Genomic DNA, 11,395 nt, shown 5'->3' on the forward strand with positions numbered 1-11,395 from the left:
TAAGATAGCTTTCTTCCTCCAAGATTTTAAATATATTTTCCCATTTTTTCTGTCATTCCTTTAAAAACTACATTTTAAATACAACTGGAGGCACTGCACCGGGTACAGGCCGGGCCTGGCCCGAGTAGGAGGAGGAACTGCGTTGGCCACGGTGACTTAGGCAGATCGGGGCTGCTGCTGGAACCCGCCAATGGCTCAGGCTACTGGTACCCGTGCTGAGGAGGCACAGCGGCCCCGGAACCATGGAGCCTGGTGAAGTGGCATGCCCAGGCCCGAGTGGGGCTGCCTGGGTGCCCTCGCCGCTGCTGCTGAGTCAGGGGCTTCGAGTCACGGCTGCGGCCTTGACCTCCTCCTCCAAGGCGGTCGAGAACAGCAGCACCATGGAGGAGCTTGTCACTGAGAAGGAGACCCGCCGGCAAGACAGCGTGAACCTGCTCACCTTCATCCTTCTGCTCACGCTCACCATCCTCACCATCTGACTTGTCAAGCACTGCCCGGTGCGCTTTCTGCACGAGACTGGGTTGGCCATAATCTATGGGCTCATCGTTGGGGTGATCCTGAGGTATGGTACACTTACCACCGGTGGCCGTGACAGATCACTCAGCCGCACTCAGGAAGACCAGGCCTTCAGTATCTTAGAGTGAACGTCAGTGGGAAGTTCTTCGAATACACTCTGAAAGGAGAAATCAGCCCTGGCAAGATTCAGCGTAGAGCAGAATAACATGCTAGGAGGTAACATTCCACCCAGAGATATTTTTCAGCATTCTTCTCTTCCAGTTATTTTCCATGCTGGATACAGCTTAAAGAGACACTTTTGGCTGGGCACGGTGGCTCATGCCTATAATCCCAGCACTTTGGGAGGCCGAGGTCAGAAGATTGAGACCATCCTGGCCAACATGGTGAAACTCCATCTCTACTAAAAATACAAAAATCAGCTGGGGATGGTGGCACATACCTGTAATCCCAGCTACTCGGGAGGCTGAGGCAGGAGAATCGCTGGAACCCAGAAGGCGGCAGAGGTTGCAGTGAGTGGGGATCGCACCACTGCGCTCCAACCTGTGACAGGGCAGGACTCTGTCTCAAAAAAAAAAAGACACTTTTTCAGAAATCTCAGGTCTTACTGGTCTGCACTCTCTTAGGGTCTGCTGTTTCATCCTTTATTGTTAGAAATCTCATATATGGTGTGGTGAAGCTCATGAAGATTATGGGACAGCTCTCAGATAAATTTTACTATACGGATTGTCTCTTTTTTGGAGCATTCATCTCTGCCACTGACCCAGTGACTGTGCTGGCGATATTTAATGAATTGCATGCAGACATGGATCTTTATGCACTTCTGTTTGGAGAGAGGGTCCTAAATGACACTGTTGCCATTGTGCTTTTCTCGTCTATTGTTGCCTACCAGCCAGCGGGACTGAACACTCATGCCTTTGATGCTGCTGCCTTTTTAATGTCAGTTGGCATTTTTCTTGGTATATTTAGCGGCTCTTTGATCATGAGAGCTGTGACTGATGTTGTGACTGCTTTAGTGACCAAGTTTACCAAACTGGACTGCTTCCTCCTGCTGGAGACAGCGCTCTTTTTCCTCATGTCATGGAGCACATTTCTTTTGACAGAAGCCTGTGGATTTACAGGCATTGTAGCTTCCTTTTCTGTGGAATCACACAGACTCTTTATACCTACAACAATGTGTCGGTGGAATCAAGAAGTCGAACCAAACAGCTCTTTGAGGTGTTACATTTCCTGGCAGAGACATCTTCTCCTACATGGGCCTGGCACTGTTTACCTTCTAGAAGCATGTTTTCAGCCCCATTTTCATCATTGGAGCTTTTGTTGCCATCTGACTGGGCAGAGCCGCCCATATCTACCCGTTCTCCTTTTTCCTCAACTTGGGCAGAAGGCATATGATTGGCTGGAATTTTCAACACATGATGATGTTTTCTGGCCTTGGGGGAGCAATGGCATTTGCGTTGGCCATCCGTGACATGGCATCCTATGCTCGCCAGATGATGTTCACCACCATGCTTCTCATCGTGTTCTTCACTATCTGGATCATCAGAGAAGGCACGACACCCGTGTTGTCATGGCTTAATCTCAGAGTTGGCGTTGAGGAGCCCTCCAAAGAGGACCACAGTGAACACCACTGGCAGTACTTCAGAGTTGGTGTTGACCCCGATCAAGATCCACCACCCAACAACAACAGCTTTCAAGTCTTAGAAGGGGACGGCCCAAATTTTGCCAGAGGAAACCGGACAAAACAGGAGAGCACATGGATATTCAGACTGTGGTACAGCTTTGATCACAATAACCTGAAGCCCATCCTCACACACAGCGGCCCCCATTAACCAACACTCTTCCCACCTGGTGTGGTTTGCTAGCTCGATGTCTGACCAGTCCCCAGGTGTACGATAACCAAGAGCCACTGAGAGAGGGAGTGGCTCCAATTTTATCTCACATTGACTTACGGGAACAGCACAGTGACTGCAAATGGCTCCTAGGTTCTCACACCGCCTCCACGAGTCTTAAGGGCAGCCAGAGAATGAAGAGCAGCTGGGAGAAAGTGCTGGAGCGAGACCTGGGAATGAGAGACCAGAAGGTTCGAGCTGGGGCACTCGCCTGGTGTTTCTTCTGAAAGATAAGGTTTGACTTTCCCCTCAAACCCTGGCGCGATGGGGTAGGCTCCCAATGGGGTGAGGATGGCTTCAAGACACCTTATTGCTTGAGGTGGGGCAGTGACTAGAGTGAACGACTCTTCTATTTTATCGGGGTCTGAAGCTACTGTAACACTTAAAATTTAACTCATGATGCAGATGGTGAGGCAAAAGTGTCTCTAAATTCAGACAGATGTAGACCTATTTTTACTTTTTTCACATAATAGTGTGTGGTTTCAGAGTTAAACAAACAAAAAAATAGTATGCTTTAATAGTCTCTTAATTCATTCACCTGCAGTATCTGAACAAGGCAGGGCAGGTGCTGGGTGGGGGGCTTCCTCCCACGAGAGGTTGCATCTCACTACACGGTGGTGCAAGTCTAGTTGACCATAGAAATATCAAGCTAGGGGAGAACAGGCTGGAAGAAAGATCGAGAAGGAAGGCAATTGAGATTGGACCTCCAAGGATTATGGGAAACTGTTGTTAAATGAAATAGAAAACATGAAAAACCAGTATGAGTGGAGGGGCTGGCAACGAAGGCTGTGTGACTGCAACCACCTATCAGGATTCCTGACTTTTATGCTACCTGTGCTTCTTCTAGACTGAAGATTTGAAAATATATTCATGAACATTTCAACACTGTACAAAGAATTATAGTTCCTTCTGTGGAGATGTCCATAAAGAAGTAGTTAGGACGTGTTTAAAACCAAAGGCAAATAGTGTTACACTGTTATTTTTTAGTTAATCTGAAGATAGGAGGTATTTAGAAATTGATGACGGTATCACTTCTTTTGAGGGCTACCATATAAGCTGACAGCCTAGGAAATAATCCGTAGGATTGAGGTATCTACTGTGGGTTTAGAAATAACACCAAATTTTGTGGGATGCTATTATCTGGAGAAGAGAAGGCAGCAAGAAACCTACAAGGCAACAGGCTAGAAATCTCAATGTGAAAAATTAACTGCAAAGAAATACAAGATAGTAGTCTCAAGACTGGGTAGAATTCTGAACTTTGAACTGACAAATGCATGAGATTTCAGTGGCCACGTGCAAAATCAGAGAGCAGTCAAGGGAATGTTAAGCACTTTCAACCCACTAGAAAGTTCTGTCTTCTATCAGTTTAAGAATCCAAGTATCTTTATGCCATTGAGTGCCACGCAGAGAAGGGTCATTTTTATTGTATCTGGGGAGGCTGTTGCACCAGCTTAATATGTGGGTGTGATTTGAAAGTTAGGTTTTCAGTTTGGGTTCTTTCTGGATGAGCTGTTCTGCCCGCCCACACCTGTAGTGCTGAAATACTGAAAGACCTCTCAGGAAAAGTTTGTTTCTCCTCATGTCTCTGTGCTTCAGTGCTAGCATTTTTTTGGCAACCCAGTTTCTAAAAATGCTTTTAATCACGTGGGTGTTTTCTTGTTATGGCAGAAAAAATAGTGTCCCAGTGCAGTCCACCCATAATGAAATCAGCCATTTAATCCTCTGAATTCGCATGTTTAATAGTTAATTTTTAAATAAGACATTGTTTCACAACTTTTTTTTTTTTTTTGAGACAGCGTCTCACTCTTTTGCCCAGGCTGGAGTGCAGTGGTGCGATCTCGGCTCACTGCAACTCCGCCCCCCACAGGTTCAAGTGATTCTCCTGCCTCAGCCTCCCAAATAGCTAGAATTACAGGCACCTGCCACCACGCCTGGCTAATTCTGTATTTTTAGTAGAGATGGGGTTTTGCCACGTTGACCAGGCTGGGCTCGAATTCCTGACCTCAGGTGATCCACCCGCATTGGCCTCCCAAAGTGCTAGGATTACAGGCATGAGCCCCCGTGCCTGGCCTGCTTCACAGCTTTGTGTTTGGATTGATAATTTGTGCAAATCAGGAAAATATATATTTAATTAAGTTGAGCCATATGAATTTGCTGATATTTGACCATTGTGTAAAAACAGGAGTGGCAACTTCATAAGATTTAATAAAATATAATTGAGTCCAGGCACAGTGACTTATACCCGTAATCCCAACACTTTGGGAGGCCAAGACAGGAGGATCGCTCGAGTTCAGGATTTCGAGACCAGACTGGGCGACATGGCAAAACCCTGTCTCTACAAAAATATAAAAATGAGACCAGCATGATGGCATACTGTAGCTCTAGCTACTTGGGAGGCTGAGGTGAGAGGATTGCTTGAGCCCAAGAGGCAGAGGTTGCAGTGAGCCAAGATCATGCTACTGCAAACCAGTCTGGGGAACAGAGTGAGAATCTGTCTCAAAAAAAACCCAAAAAACCAAAGAACAACTGAATGATTTTTATTCTCCTCTTTCCTTTTTATCTACAATAAAGTCCGTTTTGATTTTATGGTAAAAAAATAAATACAACTGGAATTTATTTTTATGTATGGTATGAGAAAGGGATATGTTTCTTTTTTATTTTGAGACAGAGTTTTGCTCTGTTGCCAAGGCTGAAGTGCTGTGGTGCCATCTTGGCTCACTACCTCCTTTGTTCAAGTGATTCTCCTATCTCAGCCTCTCAGGCTGTTCTTGAACTCCTGGACTCAGGTGATCTCCCTACATTGGCCTCCCAAAGTGCTAGTAGCTGGGATTACTGGCACTGGCTACCATGGTTGGCTAATTTTTGTATTTTTAGTAGAGATGGGGTTTCACTATGTTGGCCAGGCTGGTCTTAAACTCCTGACCTCAGGTGATCTGCCTGCTTTGACTTCCCAAAGTGGTGGGATCACAGGCATGAGCCACTGCACCCAGCATGAAAAAGGGATTTAATTTACTTTTTTTCTTCCAAATAGATAGTTCCTTGTCCCAACACTATCTATTAGTCTGTCATTTCCCAAGCAATTTTGAATGTCTCCTTTAACATATACTAAGATAACACATACACACACAAATGGACACATAAATATATATGTGTATGTGTGTATATATATTTTTTTCTGGGCTTTTTATTCTGTTCTATTGATCTATTGGTCTATTTTTCACAGTGCTGTATTATTTCAATTATTGTGAGTTTACAGCGTATTTGCCATCTGGTAAAGTTTTTTTCTATTGAATCAACGTTTTTGGCACATCTCATAGATGAACTTTAAAATTAACTTGCCTATTCTATAAAATATCCTGTTGGAATTTTGATAAAAATTCCATCACATTTATTATTTAATTTGGGGCATAATGTCTGTATATTATTGAGTCTTTTCACCTAGAAATATCTTTTATGGTCTTAATTAAAATTACATGGTTATCCTCAATGCTTTTGTTTTCCTTTTATTGAGACACGGTCTCACTCTGTCCCCCAGGCTGGAGTGCAGTGGCACAATTTCTGCTCACTAAAGCCTCAACCTCCTGGGCCCAGGTGATCCTCCCACTTCAGCCTCCCAAGTAGCTGGGACTATAGGCATGTGATGCCTATAGTGTGTGATGACACCTGGCTGAGTTTTTGTAGAGATTGGGTTTTACTATGTTGTTGAGGCTGTTCTTCAACTCCTGGACTCAGGTGATCCGCCCACGTCAGCCTCCCAAAGTGCTAGCGTTACAGGCACAAGCTACCATGCCTGGCAACAGCTTTCATATTTTAAAGTTTTTTCCCTAGGTAACTCGAGGTCTATTGGAATTGAATATAGCTTTCTCTTCTGTTACATATTTAAGTAGATTTTTTCTGATTTTAGAAAAGCTATAGATTTTTATATGTTAATCTTGTTTCTACCTTTCTGAAAGTTTTAATTAGCCCATATAGATTATATGTGATTCATTGGATTTTCTAGGTATAAATCTACCTTGCCAATATTCATACTTATTTCTTTTTTTCTGGTCTTTTTTCACGGCCTAGTAACTCTAGGACAATGTTTACTATTGATGGTAAAAGTAGACATCATTATGTGTTGTTTCTGAGTTCTGTGGAGATGTGGGCTAATGTTTTGATCTTCAGAATGAATATTTGGAGATTGGCAAAATGTTGATTATTGTTGAAAATGAGTGACTGGTCCATAGCATCCATTAATCTATTTTCTCTATGCTTGTGTATGTTTGAAAACTTCCATAAGAAAAAAGTTAAATTCTAGGAAGAGTCAAATTAAAAAAAAGAATAAGACTTGTTTTAGGTTTTTGGTAGAAACCCCTTTTCAGGCTGAGTGTGGTGGCTTACACCTGTAATCCCAGCACTTTGGGAGGCCGAGGTGGGCAGATCACCTGAGGTCAGGAGTTTGAGACTAGCTTGGCCAACATGGTGAAACCCCATCTCTACTAAAAATACAAAAATTAGTTGGGCGTGGTGGTGTGTGCCTGTAATCCCAGCTACTAGTGAGGCTGAGGCAGGAGAATCACTTGTACCCAGGAGGTGGAACTTGCAGTGAGTTGAAATCATGCCAAATCATGCCAAGATGAAGAGCAAGACGTCTCAAAAAAAAACCCCCCCCAAACCCTCCCCCCCAAAAAAAACACTTTTCAAATTAAGAAAGTATCTTTTCCAGGGCTAGGCACAGTGGTTCATGCCTGTAATTACAGCATTTTGAGATGCTGAGGTGGGAGGATCATCTGAGGTCAGGAGATTGAGACCAGCCTGGCCAACATGGTGAAACCTTGTCTCTACTAAAAATGCAAAAATTAGCTGGTCACGGTCGTGGATACCTGTAACCCCAGATACTTGGGAAGCTGAGGCAGGAGAATTACTTGCACCTGGGAGGTGGAGGTTGCGGTGAGCTGAAATCACACTATTGCACTCTAGCCTGGGTAACATAGTGAAAATCTAGCTCAAAAAAAAAAAAAAAAGAAAAGAAAATATCTTTTCTTAGTTTATTGTAAATTATTTTATTGGAAATATATATCATCAGAAAAACATTTTTTAAAAGAAAAGGTATCACAGGAGCCATTCATTTCAGATGATCAAGGAAAATTAATATGAGACTTTCAATATTAAAAATTACCAAATATTTAGATTTGCTTCTCTCTCTTTCTTTTCATTAACTGAGAGCTTATGATAAGAGGAGAGGTGCCTCTAGGGCCTAGCCTATTGCTGAAAACACAGAAGGGAATAAATACATTATGTATTGTTAGAGGATTTTTTGGGGAGAGAGAGGTAGGTAACTGGTGCACCACACAGATCCTCCCTCCAGGACTGAAGGACTTACCCCTCCAGCTGCTGGGATTATAGTTGACTGACACTCTCCAGCAGCTGGCACTTTCTAGACACTGCCCTGTGGCAAAAGAGAACCACCTTACTCAAAGTTCTACTCTCTTCCCAGAGGCAGCTGCATCCAATGACTGGCCTATGTGGAGGTGTAAATCTACTTTGCCAATATTCATACTTACTTACATAATTTACAATACTCATACTTAAAGATTCTGTGCCCTTACCCAACTCAGGATAGGCTAAAAGAACTAGCGCAGCTTCAGAGCTCCCTGTGGGGTGGCTGAAGCCTTAGCGTTTCCAGATAAAATAAATACACAATGCTTAGTTACATTTGAATTTCAGGTAAACTACAAGTAATTTTTTGGTATTTGTAGGTTCTAAATATTGCATGGGTCATAGTGCTATTATTATTATTGCCATTTACCTAATTTTTTTTTTTTTTTGAAGGAGTCTTGCTCTGTCACCAGGCTGGAGTGCAGTAGTGTGATCTTGGCTCACTGCAACCTCCGCCTCCTGGGTTCAAGCGATTCTTGTGCCTCAGCCTCCCGAGTAGCTGGGATTACAGGCACGCACCACCATACCCAGCTAATTTTTGTGTTTTTAGTAGAGACAGCGTTTCACCATATTGGCCAGAATGGTCTTGATTTCCTGACCTCGTGATCCACCCGCCTTGGCCTCCCAAAGTGCTGAGATTGCAGGCGTGAACCACTGTGCCCGGCCTTTTTTTTTTTTTGAGACAGGGTCTCACCCTGTCTCCGAGGCGGGAGTGCAGTGGAACAATCACAGCTCACTGCAGCCTTGACCTTCCAGGGCTCAAGTGATCTTCCCACTTCAGCCTCATGTGAAGCTAGGACTACAGGCGCATGCCACAGTGCCTCACTAATTTTTGTATTTTCTGTGTAGATGAAGTTTAATCATGTTGCCCAGGCTGGTCTCAAACTCCTGGACTTAAGTTTTTCTGCTCACCTTGGCCTCCCAAAGTGCTGGGATTACAGGCATGAGCCACTTTGCTGGGCCTAAAATTCAGATTTAAGTGAGCATCCTGTATATTTATTTGCTAAATCTGGCAGTCCTGTGAGGCTTTGTTGTGTTTGCATTGCAGCCTACTCTCTTCCTCTGTGCTGTGGTCTGAATTGTGTCCCCTCAAAATTCACTGATGGAAGTCCTAACCCCCAATGTGAAGGTATTTGGAAATGGGTGTCTTTGAGAAGGTAATTAGGTTTGGATGGGGTTGTGAGGGTGGGACTCTAATGACGGGATTAGTGTCTTTATAAAAAGAGAAGGAGAGAGTAATACCCTTTTTTTTTGAGATGGAGTCTCACTCTGTTACCCAGGCTGGAGTGCAGTGGTGCCAACTCAGCTCACTGCAACCGCTGCCTCCTGGGTTCAAGTGATTCTCCCACCTTAGCCTCCTGAGTAGCTGGGATTACAGGCATAAGCCACCATGACTGGTTTATTTTTGTATTTTCAGTAGAGATGGGGTTTCACTGTGTTGGCCAGGCTGGTCTCAAACTCCTGATTTCAGGTGATCCATCTTCCTTGGCCTTCCAAAGTGCTGGGATCACAGGCATAAGCCACTGTGCCTGGCCTGAGAGCGATATTCTTTCTCTGCATGTGAGGATCTAGTGAGAAGTTGGCCTCTGCAATACAGGAAGGGGACCCTCATCAGGTGTTAAGTTGGTTAGAACCTTGATCATGGACTTCTCAGCCTCCAGAACTGTGAGAAATAAATGTCTGTTCTTTAAGCCACTATGGTTCTTTGTTACGACAACATGAGTGAGCAGACTAAGACACTGTAATCCTGCTTCCTTCCATGATCCCACAGGTGTCGATTCTGAGAACAATTCCCAATCAACTTGCTTTATGTGAAAATACGAAGACAGGGAAAGAGGTCTCCCATTAACCACTGATTCATATAGGATCAAAGCAGCTCTGTTCATATGATCAGTGCAAATCATCATGGATAAACCTGGTGCAAAATAGGCCAAGGCTTTCACAAAGATGGATTCTGTCTCCTTTGCCTCTTTTCTCTTCTCACCCTCCAAGTGAAGAGTTTCTTCAGGATTTGTGCTCGTCTTTCTTCTTGTTGTGATATATGTGATCTGCTTTGTCAGATATCTGGCCCTTAATGCTTTGTGGACATGACCTTCAAGTCAAAATTTTGCCTTGACTCTCCCCTGAGCTCTGGTTCTGTGTTTCCAGCAGTCTTTTCTTCTATACCTTGCTTTTCTGAAAGTACCCTACATACTGTATGTCCTTGTCTTACACTCTTGCTTGACTATGAACAAATTCTCATTCAAGTTGCCAAGCAATGAGGGAGTATGTCGTGAAATGTATGTGCCTGGGAACTTGGTGAAAGTGGACATCAAACCTTTAAGAAGAGCAGGAACTGGGGAATGGAGCAGGACCCAAATGGCCTCTATTTTAAATTCTAAAAGTACCTGTTTCTTGAGTGTTTACTATGTGCCAAGTAAAGAGGGAATCCCAAAACACCCAGTTATGGGACCTCAGTTCTACTCTAGCACTGAACTGCTGGCAAGACTCACTTTCTGCATGTCTGCTTCCTCATGTCTTAGCTGCTAGCTTAGGGCTTCCCTCTCTCTCACAGCTGCTGCATCTTCATTTTACATATGCTTATGGTTCTTAAGTTCATGACCTTTCTCTGTCACCCAGGCTGGAGTGCAGTGGTATGATCTTGGGTCACTGCAACCTCCACCTCCCAAGTTCAAGCAATTCTCTTGCCTCAGACTCCTGAGTAGTTAGGACTACAGGTATGCACCACCATGCCCTCGGCTAATTTTTTTTTTTTTTTTTTTTTTTAAGTAAGGTCAGGGTTTCAGCATGTTGGTCTTGCACTCCTGACCTCAAGTCTTCCAAAGTGCTGGGAATACAGACATGACCCACTGCACCCAGCCCATGATTTTTCTTGATATCTTTTCAGGGTTATCTACACTTGACAGCTTTATTTCCTTGCTTCTTCCCCCCTCAAGTTCCTGAGACACATAATCTGACTGGCCGTGCTATGTTTTTGAACCAGGGAAATGCCAAGGTTTCTGGTCAACCTATAGGTTGGCTGCCTTTAGGTCAGGTGTCCACACTTGCTTGACTGGTTGTGGCTGGCGGGATTATGTGGCTCCTGAGAACTGCCCTTACTACTTCAGCAGGGCCAGCGCTGGGCAGCACAATGGCCGGCATGCCCGGTACAGTCCCAAAGTCCAATCTCTTCCCTTCCCATTTCTGTTAAAGGAACAACCATCCTGCCTTCTGGTTGGGTAAGAAACCCTGGCCTCATATTTGAATCCATCTTTTCTCTTAATATTCAGTTCCAACCTCTGCCAATTCATATTGATTTTTGGTAGACTATCTTAGTAAGCTGAGGCTGCTGTAAGAAAATATCATAGCCTGGGTGACTTTAACAACAGAGATTTATTTCTTACAGTTTCATAGAACAAAGACTGTAACCTATTCTCTTCTTTCGATATTCACCTTCACTATCCAAATCTGGAAACTCCTCATTTCTTTCTCAGACCCACATGACGGCCTCTTACCTTATTTTTCCTTACCTGTTAATTTCACATCCTACTTTCAGATTAACTTTTTTTTTTTTTAATAGACGGAATCTCCCT

General features: G+C 43.9%; 1 pseudogene; it reads left to right on the forward strand.

The window, feature by feature from the left end:
• The first annotated feature begins 242 nt into the window (after positions 1-242).
• Positions 243-2,646, forward strand: LOC105728871 (sodium/hydrogen exchanger 7-like; annotated as a pseudogene).
• Positions 2,647-11,395: the final 8,749 nt, after the last annotated feature.

Source organism: Aotus nancymaae, unplaced genomic scaffold (assembly GCF_030222135.1).
Source record: "Aotus nancymaae isolate 86718 unplaced genomic scaffold, 86718_ANA_hifiasm-v0.15.2.pri h1tg000016l, whole genome shotgun sequence".
In the NCBI taxonomy this organism is placed as follows: Eukaryota; Metazoa; Chordata; class Mammalia; order Primates; family Aotidae; genus Aotus; species Aotus nancymaae.